This window comes from Muntiacus reevesi, chromosome 3 (genome assembly GCF_963930625.1).
Source record: "Muntiacus reevesi chromosome 3, mMunRee1.1, whole genome shotgun sequence".
Taxonomy (NCBI): domain Eukaryota; kingdom Metazoa; phylum Chordata; class Mammalia; order Artiodactyla; family Cervidae; genus Muntiacus; species Muntiacus reevesi.
Window position 1 is genome coordinate 256,610,924 of NC_089251.1, and position 18,170 is coordinate 256,629,093.

At 39.3% G+C, this 18,170-nt stretch overlaps 1 pseudogene; it reads right to left on the reverse strand.

Moving 5' to 3' along the window:
* The window catches only part of LOC136162959 (phosphatidylinositol N-acetylglucosaminyltransferase subunit P pseudogene), a 95,213-nt pseudogene that overhangs the window by 57,556 nt on the left and 19,487 nt on the right, over window positions 1–18,170 (reverse strand).

The following is an 18,170-nucleotide window of genomic DNA, read 5'->3' on the forward strand; positions in this document are numbered from 1 at the left end:
CAGTATTCTTGCCTGGATAGTCTCATGGACAGAGGAACCTGGTGGGCTACAGTCCATAGGGTCATAAAGAGTCAGACAGGACTGAAGTAACAGCACACACGTATGTTATATATCTTGAGAAATGCTGGGCTGGATGAAGCACAAGCTGGAATAAAGATTTCCAGGAGAAATATCAATAACCTCATATGCAGATGACACCACCCTCATGGTAGAAAGCTAAGAAGAACTAAAGAGCCTCTCGATGAAAGTGAAAGAGGAGAGTAAAAAGGTTGGCTTAAAACTCAGCATTCTGAAAACTAAGATCATGACATCCAGTCCCATCACTTCAGGGCAAATAGATGGGAAAACAGTGGAAACAGTGACAGACTTAATTTTTTGGGGGGGTTCCAAAATCACTGCAGATGGTGACTTCAGTCATGAAATTAAAAGATGCTTACTCGTTGGCAGGAAAGTTATGACCAACCTAGATAGCATATTGAAAAGCAGAGACAGTTCTTTGCCAACAAAGATCCATCTAGTCAAGGCTATGGTTTTTCCAGTAGTCATGTATGGGTTTGAGAGTTGGACTATAAAGAAAGCTGAGCACCGAAGAATTGATGCTTTTGAACCACGGTGTTGGAGAAGACTCTTGAGAGTCCCTTGGACAGCAAGGAGATCCAACCAATCCATCCAAAGGAAATCAGTCCTGAATATTCATTGGAAGGACTGATGTTGAAGCTGAAACTTCAATACTTTGGCCACCTGATACAAAGAACTGACTCATTTGAAAAGATCCTGATACTGGGAAAGATTAAAGGCAGGAGAAGGGGATGACAGAGGATGAGTTGGTTGGATGGCATCATGGACTCAGTGGACATGAGTTTGAGTAAACTGGGAGTTGGTGATAAACAGGGAAGCCTGGCATGTTGCAGTCCATGGGGTCACAAAGAGTCAGACACGACTGAATGAGTTAATTGACTGACTGATGTTATATGTGAAAGTTAAGAAGGTAAATACTGGTATTCAATATTTAGAAATGTCTTAATCTCTATATAGTTCTTACTTCTCAATGAAAACTACACCAATTCTTTATTGACTACTCTAGTTCACCAACTCCAACCCCACCTTGCCTTATTCTGTTCTATTTTTTCTTATCTGCCTTTATTAAATTTCCCCTCTTTCTCATGACTGTTAACATCTAACAGACTACAGGCATACCTCATTTTATTTCACTTTGCAGATATTGCCTTTTTTTTAAAAAACAAATTGAAGGTCATGACAACCCTATTTTGAGAGTTTCCTTGCACCGTATTTTTCCCAGGAGTATTTGCTTACTTCATGTCTCTGTATCACATTTTGGTAATTCTCTTAATATTTTAAACTTTTTCATTATTATATTTGTTATGGTGATCTATGATAAATAATCTTTGTTACTACAATGACTTACTTAAGTCTCAGATGATGGCTAGCATTTTGTAGTAATATTTATAAAGTATGTACATTGTTTTTTAGACACAATGCTATTGCATGTTAAATATGCTACAGTATAGTGTAAACATAATTTTTATATGCAGTTCAGTTGCTCAGTTGTGTCCAACTCTTTGCAACCCCATGAACCGCAGCAAGCCAGGCCTCCCTGTCCATCACCAACTCCCGGAGTTCACGCAAACCCATGTCCACTGAGTTGGTGATGGCACCAGGCCATCTCATCCTCTGTCGTCCCATTCTCCTCCTGCCCTCAATCTTTCTTTCCCAGCATCAGGGTCTTTTCAAATGAGTCAGCTCTTTGCATCAGGTGGCCAAAGTATTGGAGTTTCAGCTTCAGTATCAGTCCTTCCAATGAATATTCAGGACTGATTTCCTTTAGGATGGACTGGTTGGATCTCCTTGCAGTCCAAGGGACTCTCAAGAGTCTTCTCCAACACCACAGTTCAAAAGCATCAATTCTTCAGCACTCAGGCTTCTTTATAGTCCAACTCTCACATCCGTACACGACCACTGGAAAAACCATAGCCTTGACTAGACAGACCTTTGTTGGCAAAGTAATGTCTCTGCTGTCTAATATGGTGTCTAGGTTGGTCGTAACGTTCCTTCCAAGGAGTAAGCGTCTTTTAATTTCATGACTGCAATCACCATCTGCAGTGATTTTTGAGCCCCGAAAAGTAAAGTCTGCCACTGTTTCCACATCTATTTGCCATGAAATGACGGGACCAGATGCCATGATGTTAGTTTTCTGAATGTTGAGCTTTAAGTCAACTTTTTCACTTTTATATGCACTGGGAAACAAAAAAATTATGTAATTTGATTTGATGATTTTCATTTATTGTGTTAGTCTAAAGACTGAACCTACAATATCTTCAAGGAATGCCAGTAATTTAATTTTTAAATTAATTTTTCATCCCTTCTTGTCCCCATTCCTCACAACAATGTAAGCTCGGCATAGGTATCTTAATTTTGTTGTCTGTGTTCCATAACTGAACTCATTGAAGCAGCGTAATGGTGGTTACAGGGTCTGGGAGGTGGGGGAACTGGGAGGAAGTTGTTTAAGGTTGGAAGCCTGAAACCAGTTGCTATGTTCTGATGATCTAATGCACAGCATAGTATTTACCATCTACAATACTGTGTTCTATACTTCAAAGTTGCTAAGAGACTAGATCTTAAATGTTTTCACCACAAAAATGATAGTTATGTGATATGAAAGAGATGTTAACACTATGGTGGTAATCAAGCTGCAATATTATATCAAATCAACATATTGTACATCTTAATTGAAATACAACATTTTAAAAGTTTATACCAAGCTTTCTGGAAGTGACAACCTCCCCATGAGAACACGCCTCTCACAGAGGATCTGCTTCATCCCTCTCTAGAAAAGGAGAAGAGGAAACACAAGAAGTACTGCCTGGTGCAGAGCCCAAATTCCTATTCCGTGGATCTGAAATGACCAGGAGGCTATGACATCACCACTGTCTTTAGCCAGGTACAAAGAGTGTTTTGTGTGTTGGCTGCTCTACTGTCCTCTGGCAGCCTACAGGAGGAGGAAAAGTAAGGCTTACAGAAGGATGCTCCTTCAGATAGGGCATCAAGATGAATGGGAAACCATTCCAATAAGCATATTTTGTATACATCCTGTTAACTGTCTTATTTTACTACTAGGGAGTTCTTACCTCACATATTCAAGGCAACCAGAAGAGTGGACTCTAGAGTCATTTGGGCCAATCTGAAAGAAAATGAAGGCAGTTTCCAAGTCTGAAGTCCCTGATGCTGAATATAAGTACCCCTTAATAAGAGGAAAGCTGTTGATGCCAATATAGTGTAAAAAGGAGAATCTGGTAAGAACCAACAAACTTCTGAAGGACACCTGAGTCTTTACATTGATCTATACATTGGCAGAATAAAGGAAGATACTTTGTTGAATAAATCTAGGACAAATGTTGCATTTAAAAATTTGTGTGCTCCTGAGAGTATCTACCTGAAGCACTCAAAATTCAACCCTCTAAGAAATTCTTTTGCTTCTTACCAGAGAAAAAGAGGTGAACTAAACTTGGCTCCTCTACCTCTTTTTAGCTTTTTATCTCTATAACATAATAAACTATAATTCCTGAGCATCTTGTTTCTTTTCCACTTACTGAATATTTAAATTCTCTCCACTGTAAAATGCTTGTTATCTTTCCTGTGCAGTTTAACTCCAGGTGACATCCTTCCCTTGTTGTAATAGTCAATGGTGATTCAACTTCTACTTTTAATCCCTCTATCCCGAACCAATGACCTATTAAATCCAGGGGTCACTTGTCCTTTTTCACTCAGGTGTTATTTCTAGGGAACATTCTGATTTGTATATAACTTTGTCCTCAATAAAACTTCAGACTTTTGTCTTTGAAGCATTAGAACAGTTTATATCAATAGAAAATTGACCTGTGATGTGTTAAAACTACTTACCTAAAAACTAGTAAAAATTAATGCAAGTTTATTAGTTTTTAAAATTGTCTAACTGTATTCCAAAAGGAGAGATTACTGAAAATGTAAGAGTATTTGAATGAGTTACATATTGACCTACAAAACTGCTGCAAAGTTTAAGACATTCCCAAATGGAATCTATTATGCCTTACATCCCTGGTGAAAGACTGATCAACCAGAACTTATCTTGGATTCCCAGTTGTAAAACTCTGCCATTAAATAAAGTTTTACTGAATGTGATCAATTTTATTATTCATATCTAAAATTTAATAATCTATTAAATTTTACTTTATAACGAGTTTGTGCAACTAGAGTCATTCAACTCAGCAGAAGAATGATGTTTGAGGAATCTTCCATCATTTTGTCAAATTGTTGTTTGTTTTGCAAGAAAAGTTCATATTATTGAGTGATGCTACACCATTTAATTTTTCATGGAAGATGACTAACTTCTAGGAGAGAAACTGGAAAGTAGGTTAATGATTAGTCAGCTGGTAAAAGTACTTTATCTAATTTACAAATACTTATTAATAAGAGAACAGTTGTTTAAAATTAATTTTTAGATCAGGGACACTCCTTGTGTGTGATGCTTTAAATACATGGGTAGCTGTTTAGTTCAACTGGAACAGTGATTATGAATACATCTTTCTAAAGCTTGTGGAACACATACAATTATTTCTGTAATATTAAAAAATTAAGCATATTGGTTTGAATTGAATTGGTATTTAAAATTCTTACTGTAAGAAGAACTTAGTAGGATATCGATGAGTGACAAGTTTTGCAGAACAAATCCAGCAAACAGTTTTTCATCAAAGACCCCAAAATACTCTGTTCAAAACAGTGTGCAGCTGGGTAACTATTTGTTCCCAAGTTTAGATGTTCTATTTATGACATTATGTTCTCAATATTCCAGCAATATTCAGATAGATTTTCACAAAGAATCTATGTATGGAATGGAAATTAGAACAGAGGGAAGGGACCAGTATTTTAGAAACAAAGAAATTATTTTGAAATTATGAAAATTATACAAAATGTTTGCTAAAACAAAGAAAAGTTTTGCTCACACAAAGCTAATTTTTGGGCTTCATTTTGTAGAGTAGCCATTTGGAGCTCACTTATGTTATTAAACACAAGAAATCACTTTTTCAGACAGAAACAGTGGAAAGTAAATGTCTCTACATAGTAAAGGATTTTGAACAGACGTTTTTGTGCTTTTAGAATGTATGTATATATGTATTTATTAAAGAAGAGTTATTAAAAAACTTATTTTTTGTTTGAAAGAAGCTTTTGTTTGCAAAATGGATTGGGGATATGATTTATGAAGCTAATACAAGGAAGCTAATCCCCGCTAATTTGATGGGGTAGTTGCCTACAGAAATTTAGTCATTGTTGAGGATTAAATATCTGCAAATCTTTGTATGTCTTGGTAACAGAAGCACTGACTATATTTGTTCCAGACTCTTTTTCAAGGTGGATTGTTCAGTGAACAGGAAGATAGTGTCTCATGCTGGAGAAAAGGAAAGGTTTCTTTAAGCTTTGGAAACAGAGATAACGTCTCCCTCCAGAGCACAGATCAGCTGTACTTACTGTTCAGTAAAATAAAATGTTGCCTTCTGGAGCAAATGAACAGGCATGCTTACTGCACATCATAAAAGATTTGAGTTCCCTAAGTTCAGAGTTGCCTTCCTATAATGCAATTCATGGTGTGCAGGTGTCACCTGGCATTCTATTATCCTTTGAGAGTTGGAACTCAGGAAAATGGCCCAAGTACATGCGTATACTCTGGACACTGCTGTTGCTGTGAGTTTTAATCAAGTTCTTTGCTTCTGACCCAAAAGTTTCACGTTGGCTTCCAGCATCCATGAAACGGTGGTAGCTAATCTGTTAGCATTCAGGTAAGGTAACCTCTCAAATCTTTTGACAGACTTAATGACAAGGGTCAGAGCCGACAGAGACATTGCTTTCTAGAAGAGAATGGATAAGCACCTTATGGTCCGATTAATGGGCTTTGAGAGAAATCCTTTGTATTGGTAGTGAGCATGTTGAGCAACTTCAGGTCAACTAGACAGTACATGATTCATTATTTTATTTCTGAATAATGAGAATTTGAGCATGTGGTCATAGGTCAAATGTTAGGAAATTGGTTCAAAGATAGCTGCTCGAATGGTAGTGTCATATTAATATAGCAGAACACTTGAAATCTATTACATCCAAGCTCTTTTTTAATAAAATTATGGTAATAAACTGGGGCAAACCAGTAAACGTAAATTGGGACCCTCCACATGTAAATACATATTGCATTAGAGTCTTAAAAGTTGGGATTGAAAGAAGGCATTTGCAACATCAATCACTGAAAACCAATCCCCTTTGGCTTGTTAACATCTTTTGTGTTTCTCATATCATGTCTGGAACTGCTGAAACTGTGTGTGGTATTATTTACTTCAGACTGTGATAATCTATAGAGAATATCCATAAGCCATCTGCTTTTCCCACAGACTACATAGGGCTATAATGCAGAGAATTAGTTTGTGTCAATACTCCTGTTTTTAACACATCACTGAATAAAGTTGTAATCTTTTTTTTCTTACCAGATATTCCCTGTTGCTTCAAACTAAGGAGTGTGTAGGCCCAGGCAATTCCACAGGCTCCCATTTAGCGTGGCCAATTAATACTGGCTAAAGGGTAATTTTGTGTGTCTTCTACTTAAAATATCAGGTACAGGGAGTGTTCCCCAATCAGATATAACATCCATTTTAAGAAAACATTCAGGTAATGGAGATGCAATTATCTCACATAACATTTGTCCAAGCATTCTAATTGCATCCAAATTTTTACTTCAACTTCATCTACAGAATCATTCTCATATGCTCCCAGTCTACTATTGCTCCTTGTAGAGATGCTCTGGTTGCTAATTTTCCTCCAGAATGAGGGCTTGCTTGCCAGTCTGGATGTTAGGTTTCAGTCTGCTTAATTGTACCAATTGGTACTAAGATTTGTCTTGGGTGGGCTGAAGTCCCACCCCTCTCTCAGACAACAGTTACAGAAATGTGCATCTGCTATGAATGGGAAAAATGGCAAATCTGAATATTATTGACGGAAATGAGGCAAATTATTAGAAATTCAGCTGGTACTAAATCTAGGGTGTGCATGCAGTGCTTGTTAAGGATAAAGATGACAGAGGGTTTTGTCTTGTGGTTTAACTCCTCCTCCTGTTTGATATGCCACTTTGAGACTAAGATCCATTTGGAGATAACAATAAAAGGTCTGAGTTTTTTTTTTTTTTTTTTTCCAAGTGGGTACTCACTGCTAAAAGGAAATTGTACTCTTGAAGAGATTTCCCTGAGAGAGTAACTTTCTTGAGAAACAGTAGATGGTGAAGTGAAAAGTCAGAGTGTTAGTCAGTCAGTCGTGGCTGACTCTCTGCAACCTCATGGCTCTGCTGTCCATGGGATACCACCAGGCAAGAATACTGGAGCGGGTAACCATGCCCTTCTCCAGGAGATCCTTCCAACTCAGGGACTGAATCAGGGTTTTCTGCATTGCAGGCAGATTATTTACCATCTGAGCCACTGGGAAAGCATCAGACGAGTGCTTAACTACTATTTGTATCTGGGCTGTTATGGGCCTACGCTGGGCTTACTATGCTGACGAGCATGAAGAACTGGAAAATGAAAATTCACCCAAAGAATTATAGATCAACATTTGAAAGTGGCCCCACCAATGCAGAAAACTTCTCTAGCTTTTCTGTTAAAATCAGGCAAAAACTAGGATGTTGTCATGGCAATAGGCCAGCAGATGCCCATGCTTAGGATGGACTCTAAAAAGAAAATCTTGCCACTGTGATCAAATCAAAGTGAGCTAAAGGTGCAAACCCTGAGGTCCTATTGGAAAGCAGTGTATCTGTGGCTGCTTTATTAAGGGGTACTCAAAGTTGTGTACCAGACATCCTGGAGTGCGAAGTCAAGTGGGCCTTAGGAAATATCACTACGGACAAAGCTTGTGGAGGTGATGGAATTCCAGTTGAGCTATTTCAAATCCTAAAAGATGATGCTGTGAAAGTGCTGCACTCAATATGCCAGCAAATTTGGAAAACTCAGCAGTGGCCACAGGACCAGAAAAAGTCAGTTTTCGTTCCAATCCCAAAGAAAGGCAATGCCAAAGAATGCTCAAACTACCGCATAATTGCTAGCAACTGAAAGTGAAAGTGCCTCAGTCGTGTCTGACTCTTTGCGACCCCATGAAATATACAGTCCTTGGAATTCTCCAGGCCAGAATATTGGAGTGGGTAGCCTTTCCCTTCTCTGGGGGATCTTCCCAACCCAGGGATCGAACCCAGATCTCCAGCATTACAGGAGGATTCTCTACCAGCTGAGCCACAAGGGAAGCCCAACAATACTGGCGTAGGTAGGCTATCCCTTCTCCAGCAGATCTTCCTGACCCAGGAAACAAACCAGGATCTCCTGCATTACAGGCAGATTCTTTACCAACTGAGTTATTAGGGAGCTCATGCTAGCAAAGTAATGCTCAAAATTCTCCAAGCCAGACTTCAACAGTACATGAACCATGAACTTCCAGATGTTCAACCTGGATTTAGAAAAGGCAGAGGAACCAGAGATCAAATTGCCAACATCTGTCGGATCATCAAAAAAGCAAGAGAGTTCCAGAAAAACATTTACTGTTGCTTTACTGACTACACCAAAATCTTTGACTGTGTGGATCACAGCAAACTGGAAAATTCTTCAAGAGATAGGAATATACCACCTGACCTGCCTCCTGAGAAACCTGTATGCAGGTCAAGAAGCAACAGTTAGGATTGGACATGGAACAACAGACTAATTCCAAATCAGGAAAGGAGTACCTCAAGACTGTATATTGTCACCCTGCTTATTTAACTTATATGCAGAGTACATCATAAGAAACATTGGGCTGGATGAAGCACAAGCTGGAATGAAGATTTCCAGGAGAAATATCAATAGCCTCAGACATGCAGCTGACACCACCCTTATGGCAGAAAGTGAAGAAGAACTAAAGAGCCTCTTGATGAAAGTGAAAGAGGAGAGTGAAAAAGTTGGCTTAAAGCTCAACATTCAGAAAACTAAGATCATGGCATCTGGTCCCATCACTTCATGGTAAATAGATGGGGAAACAGTGGAAACAGTGACAGACTTAATTTTTGGGCTCCAAAATCACTGCAGATGGTGACTTCAGCCATGAAATTAAAAGACGCTTGCTCCTTGGAAGAAAAGCTATGACCAACCTAGAAAGCATATTAAATAGCAGAGACATCACTTTGTCAACAAAGATCCATCTAGTCAAAGCAGTGGTTTTTCCAGTAGTCATGTATGGATGTGAGAGTTGGACTATAAAGAAAGCTGAACACTGAAGAATTGATGCTTTTGAACTGTGGTGTTGGAGAAGACTCTTGAGAGTCCCTTGGACTACAAGGAGATCCAACCAGTCCATCCTAAAGGAAATCAGTCCTGAATATTCATTGGAAGCACTGATGCTGAAGCTGAAACTCCAATACTTTGGCCACCTGATATGAAGAACTGATTCACTGGAAAAGACCCTGATGCTGGGAAAGATTGAGGGCAGGAGGAGAAGGGGATGACAGAGGATGAGATGGTTGGATGGCATTACAGACTCAATTAACACGAGTTTAAGTAAACTCCAGGAGTTGGTGATGGACAGGGAGGCCTGGCATGCTGCAGTCCATGGGGTTGCAAAGAGTCAGACACAACTCAGCAACTATACTGAATTGACAGAAAGTTGAAATAAATGGTATCAGGTATAAGGATCTTGCTGTTTAAACTGGAGCACTGAGTGGGCCCCCGACACAGAAGTATTTTTAGTTGGGCTGTGATTGAGCAGCTTCCTAAAGCTGAGAGTGAATGCATACGCCTTGCTTACTGGCATGGGGTCACTATCTGTCCTTGCTTGCTGTTTCCTCTCTTTCCCTCTACTCCAGCATCAGCTGATTTAAGAATAAAGGTGCTAAGATGTGAAGCCAAGGTCTTGCTGTCTCAAGGGTGAACAGAGGCTCCAGGCAACCAAGCATGCTGGGGAACTTTGGGCAGGTGAGGACTCAAACTTTTATACCTTAGATACAGGCACCCCAGTCACTTGCCATTGGGGGATGGGGACTCTTTATTCAAATAATATGGTTTGGGAAGGGTTCAGTTGTTAAGGGAGGCTAGCATTTCTTTGTGGGCACTTTGGTATAACTCTATGCCCTGTTGGGGCTTCTACATCTGAATGTATAGTAGGAATTGATGTTTTATATTTGTATAATACTTCTCTATCCTGTCAGGGTCAGTAGGGGATTTTCTTAACATGAGAGAGACACATCAGTCAGGGGGAGTTAGCATCTCTGGGGCCCTTAGACCCTGATGACACCTTCCAGATGCCAATGTTGGTGACTGATTTTGCATATGGAGCCTCTGGCAAAGAAGGCAGGCTCTACCAGTGGTAGGTACCATGAGGGTTTTGAACTCTTGCCCCTTTGACAGGGCTACCTGTTAAACCGCTTGAAAAGCAGTCTTCAGTTTTCTACTGGTCCCTTGTTGTTCAAACTTCACACTTCCCCAGTATCCTTTGTGATTCCATAGCCTGTTATTATTTCCTTTTGGCATTGGTCAACTTGGACTCAGTGACTAACAAGGACAGAAGGGCCTAACAAGCCTTGCTTGTTAAATGGAAAATAGTGCATTTAAGATACTGCAGTCCTTGCTGCAGTATCTGTCTGGTCTGCCATTTGGGAAACTACAGACTGGCAAGTTAAAGACGTTCCTCTTTGAGGCCACAAACCGTAGAGACGAATAGAAGCTGCTGATCAAACTGGCTGGGTCACGCATATAAATGACTCATTTTAAGGAATCCTTATTTGATGAGATTGACTAGAATTAAGCTGCCGATTAAGCCTGCATTGTCCATTTTGCCACTGTTGCTGCCTGAATACAATGTCACGCTGGGCAGGGCAACATACCCATCACTGTAGGCTGGGCTCAAGTAAAAGACTACATTTCTGATACCCCTGTAGTCAGCTTTGTGGCTTCTGTCAAAAGTGACCTGTTGACTCACAGTGAGGGAGCCCTCACTATACAGGGCATGGCTGCTGCTGCTTTGGCGAGTTGACATCAGATTTTGACTTCTCTTTGGGCTTTCCTTGTGGCTTCTCTGCTGTTGACACCTTTTCAAATTATGGTATGGCTGTTCAGTCTCAGCTGGCTCTGACTATATACTGTTGTGGAACTTGAAAATTATCCATGTCATACTTTCATCTTCCTAGATCGTTTGCAGAAAGCAGTGCTCCATTTATTGTGTGTGCATGCTCAGATGCTTAGTTGTGTCCCACTCTTTGTGACCCCATGAACTGTAGACCTCCATGTTCCCCTGTTCATGGGATTTTCCAGGCAGAAATACTGGAGTGGGTTTCCATTTCCTCCTCCAGGGGATCTAATCCAGGTGTTGAACCCAGAGCCTCCTGCAAGGCAGGCAGATTCTTTACCATCTAAGCCTTAGGGCAAGCCCTACTCCTTTTATTGCAAGCACTCAGAAATAGGTTTTATAGTCAAGATATTTGATAGAACTTCCAAACTCCCTGCCATCTGTAGGCATCTGGTATAACTGACTTTTGAAGGGCATCCTCAAAATTCAACTTAAAATGATTTCTATTTCTCACCTCTTTCTTGTCCATACATCTTAGTAGTAAACTTTGCTGAAATGTGTCTGTCCAAGATAAGTTATTCACTCTTGACTGCTTCCTGGGGCTGTGTTCAGAACAAAAATGGTAGTGGTTTATGCAAACTGATTTTGAAAATTCAGAATTCCACCCTGACCATGAAGAAGTGTTTTTCTTGTCTATTACTGAAACCCTGTTTGGTGCACTTCCTGATGGTGCTCTGTAAAAAGGTGTGCCTAGGGATTCAAACTTAATTCTAGTTCAGAGACCTAGATTATCTTGTTACATTGACATAGTCCTAGATGATATAGATGATGACCACTTGGTAGAGAAGTATCTCAATATGCCCTTACACAGTGACTCCTACAGATTAAATGGGTCTCTATAAGTTTGATAAAAATGCTCTCTATCTTTCTGGACTGATCCTTTTGAATGAATGGTTTGGGTGCACATAGGAAATTATAGAAAGAATGTGAAATCATAGCTACTGGCATGACACCCACTGTTTTTGTAGACATGAAAGGAGCTTCTTAGAGGAAGCTGCAAGATATTCATAAACAATGAATCATGTATGAGCATCTTGCAGTAGGTATTCATACACTAGGAGTAATCCAGTAAGAAAAAGGGACAGAAAATGTGTCCCTGACTTTAGCTAAGCATACAGTAGCAATCTTGGTTCTGAAGTCTGTTGAGGTTAGTGTTAACTCATTGGTCAGAGTTGTTAAGGATGAATTCTGGATGTACTCCTTGTGGTTCAAAGTAGAATCTGTATAATCATCAATTCAATGTACTGAGATTAATTGGAAAAGTCACTATAGAAACTTAAGGAGAAAGCCACCTGTCTTTCCACAGTATCTCTTAATGGTTGAGACACTTTGTTCAGCTGGAATATTTCAGGCCTCACCCTATTTCTTAGGTCCTGTTATGGGTCTTAGTTAAATGCTGTATGAGAAAAATGTAATGAATTTGGTTCTAGCATCTATTGGTTAGATGAAGCAGAATGGCCATCAGAGAACAGCATTTACTGGAAAACTCACCAGAAGTCAGAGAGCACAGAAACTTGGGTGGATGTCTACCAAAATTTTTGGTAGATAATTCTCCATGGGCATCTCACATTGCTACACACATCTTTTTAAGGACAGTTGTGCTGTGATAGCCTTGGAAGATGAGTATTATTTTCTGGAATGGAGGGCATGGTTAGTTCAATCCTTGTGAATCCATCTAGCATCAGAAAAGACAATGTTGCCCTCAGAGCAAAAGGCTGACATGCTTATTGGCTATTCTAAGTTTCAAATCTGCTAATCTCAAGGTTACTTCTCAGTAAAATAATTTATCTTTTTTTTTTTTTTTTTGCATTGCCTATGGAAACTGGGGAGAAGGAAATGGCAACCCACTCCTGTGTTCTTACCTGGAAAATCTCATTGGCAGAGGAGCTTGGTGGGATGCAGTCCATGGGGTCGCAAAGAGTTGGACATGACTGAGTGACTCAGCGCATGGAGACTGGAGATTAGGGAAGTGGTATAAAAACTTCTGATCATCTGCTACTGCCATGTGTCTGACCAAGGTTTTATGCCTTTTGCCAGGATTTATGACACTGTGGCTGGTTAACTTGTTAGTTCGCAAGCAGGTTAAACATCAGACACTTTACAGGTCTTGGTGGTGATAAGGCAGCACGTTGACTGTCTTGACTCTTCCAATTGTGTCATTTTATTTCTTAACCTGGATACATATTAGAATCATCTGGGGTTTAAAAAGTACTCTGCCTTTGATTTACTTAAGACAATTGAAAATCTAATTCTCTGAGGGTAGGACCTGGACATTGGTGGTTTTTAAAACCTCCCTAAATAATGATAATGAGCAATCAGGAAAATCACTGAGTAAGCTCTTACCCTTACAGCTGAATATATCAAGTGTTGGCTGTGTACTTCAGCATTATTCTGTACTCCATCATCCATGCTGTCTCAGGCAAAGGTAAAGACTCCATAAATCAATAGTTAAATAATTGTGCATTAAATCAGTTTTGTGACTATGTGCGCTTCAATGATGTCTATTGGTCTTCCACAAACTTTGCTCCCTGATGGTATTAGTTTTTCCTTGTTTGTTATTAGACATTTCCTATTGATAGTACAGGCTGTTTCCTAGACTTTTACAGGATGGCCATCTTCAACTTGATTTATACCTCTTGCTAATGATATTGCATGTTATTGCAGGCATTCTAATTTATCATTGAACCCTTGAAGCTCAGCAGCAAACCCGGTCAGGGTTATTAATGCTTATGTCCTGTTATCTTAGATGGAATTTTGCCCGGAACACAAGTTCTGAATGATTAGTAGTCAAGTATAAAGTGGATTTATCAAACCACTGAGCAACTCAGATGCTGATTAGCCAGCAAGGACTGATGAACAAATACAAATGTAACACATATAATTGTCTCCCAATACTTGAAGTGGAAGGAAGTTATATTTCTTTAGTTTTGAAAATCATATGAGGTATTGCCTTGGGCTTCTATGAGCCAAGGTCAAGTCAAATTTCGGGGACAGTCATCTTCCTTTTCTAGATCATACCAGTAAGTTGGGGATTTTAGTTCAGAAAAATTAGGGAGGGTCCTTGGTCCACTGAGAAAGCTGAAGAGGTGCTCCTGGTTTAAGCCCAGCTGCTGGGGTGATGGATAATCACTTCCATGTTCACATGCTCAGCAAAGGGCCCTCACTGGCCCTATGTCTGGAATTCAGATTCCACAAGGTTTCATGTTGCCTTCACGCTCGAGGTCCTGCCATCTCAGGGCCCTGTATATGAAGAGCACAAGTCCCTGCCACGTGAGGAAACACCTTTCTGCTGCTTTTTCCATTTCTAGAGGAATTCAGTCACACTTCTCATGTCTAGCTATTAGCCCCCAAATTGTGGTACCTTGTCTAACCTGGACAATTCTCTTTCTAATTCTTCTCTCTCAAACCTGATTTTTAATAACCAAATGCTGGTTTACTCAACTTTGAGAATGATTATTTAGATATCCTGATCCAAAACTCTTCTTCTTAGGGGAGAGGGGAAATATTCTTAACTGTTGATAATAAACTTACTATCAATAAATCAATTACAATTTTTCAGCAAGATCGTTGTTCTAGAGAAAATTTTCAGTAAACCATTCTGGCACTGAACATGAATCTATATAGCTTTGTTAGTTGAATGTGATGAACAAAAGTCAAAGGAAATCAAGCTAGAGATTAACTAGGAACCAAGGTATTATCCTACAAAAACTAGCCATATGAATAGAGAATGCAGAATAAAAAGAATAAGAAGGATATTAATAGGTTTATAGTTAGCCTAGCAATGTTATCAATGTATAAAGAACAAAGAATTCAGTACATTGAAACATGCTGTGAGATGAAAATGTGGTTTAAATATATCAGTGTTATTTTTAGTAGGTATTCATGGAAAGAATAATGTCACGAATTTATGCCCTGCCTTAGAGAAATCACTTAATTCTTTATTCTAAATCACTAATAACATAAAGACAAGGGTAGTTATAAGGTCATTATAATAAGTTTTGAATAAATTTCTATCATGTTAAAGTTGCATATAGTCCTATCAAAAACCAGCAGGACTGGGATGGTTTGTGTTACCATTAGGAAAATACTTGTAAACCCTTGGCAACTGCTTCTTGTGTAACAATAAAATTAACTTGAAGGCTTTGTTACGTTTAGAATACCATGTTGGACATTGTGGGGAAAGAAGAAATAAACAATACATGAATGTTGCAACTAGGGACTTATATTCTAATGATAAAAATCTATGTCTAAATAAGTAATGTAAGAAAAGTTTGGTACTCCAATAGGGGTCCTGTAATCAATACAAAATGAAACCTTGGTAAAGTTTCAAGAAAGGGGTGTGATTTGAGTAAGGACTTAAAACATTTATATAATCTGTGAGTAGCATGGTGCGAGGAGGTGGCATGGTGAGAAGAAGGAGTGCCCCGACATTCTTGATCAGTTCATACAGTTACATGTCACTGTACACGCTGGTATCAAGCAGCAGTGAGGCCCCAGTTGAGTTGTGATTGAGAGTCAGGCATATTTAGCATGTCCAATTTGGTGCTCATCTAGTGAATCCCAGATGTTTTTGGTAGTAGTGGATTGCCTTTGCAGGGATGACTTTTCCAGGAGGATATTTGTACCCAAGTACCTGGAGACAAAGCGAGGGGCAGATGACCAAGAACCACGGAGAAGGACAGCGTAGTGTCTGCTTCCTCAGCTCTGGTTTCTGAGCCTTCCCTTCCAGCACAAGTTGACAAAACGTATTTCATGAGGGAATTTAGCAGAACCAGGGAGGTAAGCGGTGTTAGTACTGGGATGACACTTTCACAGAGAGGGAGAGATGGGCAATCTGCTTGTTTATGCATGAAAATTGGAATCATTTGAGATTATGAAGGTGCAAGACCTGCGAAAGTGGTGTGTGGTGGAGTGGTGGCAATGGTGTGCAGTGTGAAAGGCACCAGGGATTTCCTGGGAGAGCTGGGATAGGGACGGACGACGTGCATCTGTGCGATGCCCTCTCAATGCCCGCAGAGTGGTAGAAAAGGCCCTTGGTGTTTGGCTAAATGTCTAGGTCAAGTGCAGTCAATGAGTTAGGAAGTTTGATTGCATTAATATCCAAAGAACTAGAGACACTTTGGAAAGCTTAGGGCTTCTGTACCATTTATAGGAGAACACAGAGTGCTTATATTATTAATATGTTTACAGGAAATCTATTCATCCAATTTATATCAGTCACAAAGACATAAAAAAATTCTAGGCCTTCTTTTCCTGTTAATTTCAAGGTACGTATCTAGCAGATGGGGGATCTCCTGTCTTAGATGCCACCCTCACTGAGGAGACTTCCTAAACAATATTGGCATCTCTCAGGTGCACATAATGTTCAGAAACAACACAGTTAGCAATCAAAGAACTACAGAAATCTAGCTTCTTGAACTTATTTCTGCAAACTAGATTTAGGGCAGCTATGCTAACTGATGAGCTGTTAATAAAACTTTGTCACTTTTACTGCTTTCTTTAGTTATAACCAAGCTAGAAATATCACAGTCAGTCAATCAGCTCTTACTTAAATGGCCATAAAGGGGTGAAGGAATGAAGAAAGTGGCCCACAAGATCTAGAAAGGTCAGAGGTCAAAAGTAACAGTGGGCACGCCAGACTATTTTCAACCTGCATTTTTCATCATGGATTTCTTCGAGTAGAACTATCGGCTACAACTTTTTCCTGCCACCGGCAAATATACCTGGGTCTAGAGATCAGACAAAATATTAAATGCCCTCTTTATTTTGATGAGGCACAATATTGTATCGCTGTATAGTCTGTCATTATGTTTTACTTTTCCTCCTGCCTTAGGTCTGTATGAAAGACAGGAATATCTTTTATCTCAAAGATAGAGAATTTTTTTTAGCCAGTGAAGGATCCCCAACTGTGTAGGAACAAGAATGGTACAAAGAGAAAATATACTAAGCAAAGAGAAAATAAATTAAGTATTTGGGCCCTTCTCTTTAATATTTCTAAAATGTCTTCCTTGCATTAGAAAAAGTCTGACATATCATTAATCTCACTTGAAACCCCAATGAGACCTCTCTTTATAGGAACAAAACCTTAATGGTCCACTGGAGGTTCAATATTTAATTAGGATAAGCTTTTCACCTGAAAGCCATTTGGCATCTTCTCTCATCAAAGTCTGGAGTAGAAAATGAACAATGTATTTGTAAAGCACATATTCGTGGGAAATGTTGCTGCATCTTAACTGGAGTCTTACATATAGTTCACAAATTTTTGCTTCCCTACTCACTCTCAACTTGTAACTGACATTTCAAGGTAATAATCTATAAATGAGAAAAGGGTTAACCGTCTTATTTGGAGTCAACATGGGGATCTCTGAGGTGTACCTAAAAGTGAGAACCACTGACTTATAGTTACGACCACTAGAAGCAAAAAAGGAATATGTACCTTACAAGTAAAATGTCCTGGGCATCCTAGTCTGGTGAAACGCCTGGACTTTGGAGTCAGACTTCTACTGGAAAACTAGCTTCAACACCTACTAGTTGTGTGATTTTGGGCAAGACACTTAAGTTTTCTAAGTTTCCACTTCCTTATCTCTAAAATGGAGATCATGATAGCACTTACCTTGTAAGGGTGCACTGAGATAATGCATATAATGTACTTAGTACGTTGCCTAAAACAAATAAATACTCAAATACAGTTGGCCCTCAAACAACATGGGTCTGAATTGTGCAGGTCCACTTACACCAGGATTGTTTTCCATAGTATATATTACAGTACTATACCATCTGATCTGTAGTTGATTGAATCTGTAGATACAGAGGAACCTTAGATACAGATGGCTGTCTATAAATTATATGCAGATTTTTGGCATGTCAGAGGTTAGGTAACCCTAACTCCCATGCTGTTTGAGGGTCAACTGTATTGGTTATTATTATCATTAATAAAAAATATAAATGGGCTTCCCAGGTGGTGCTAGTGGTAAAGAAGTTGCCTGCCAATGCAGGAGGCATAACAAACA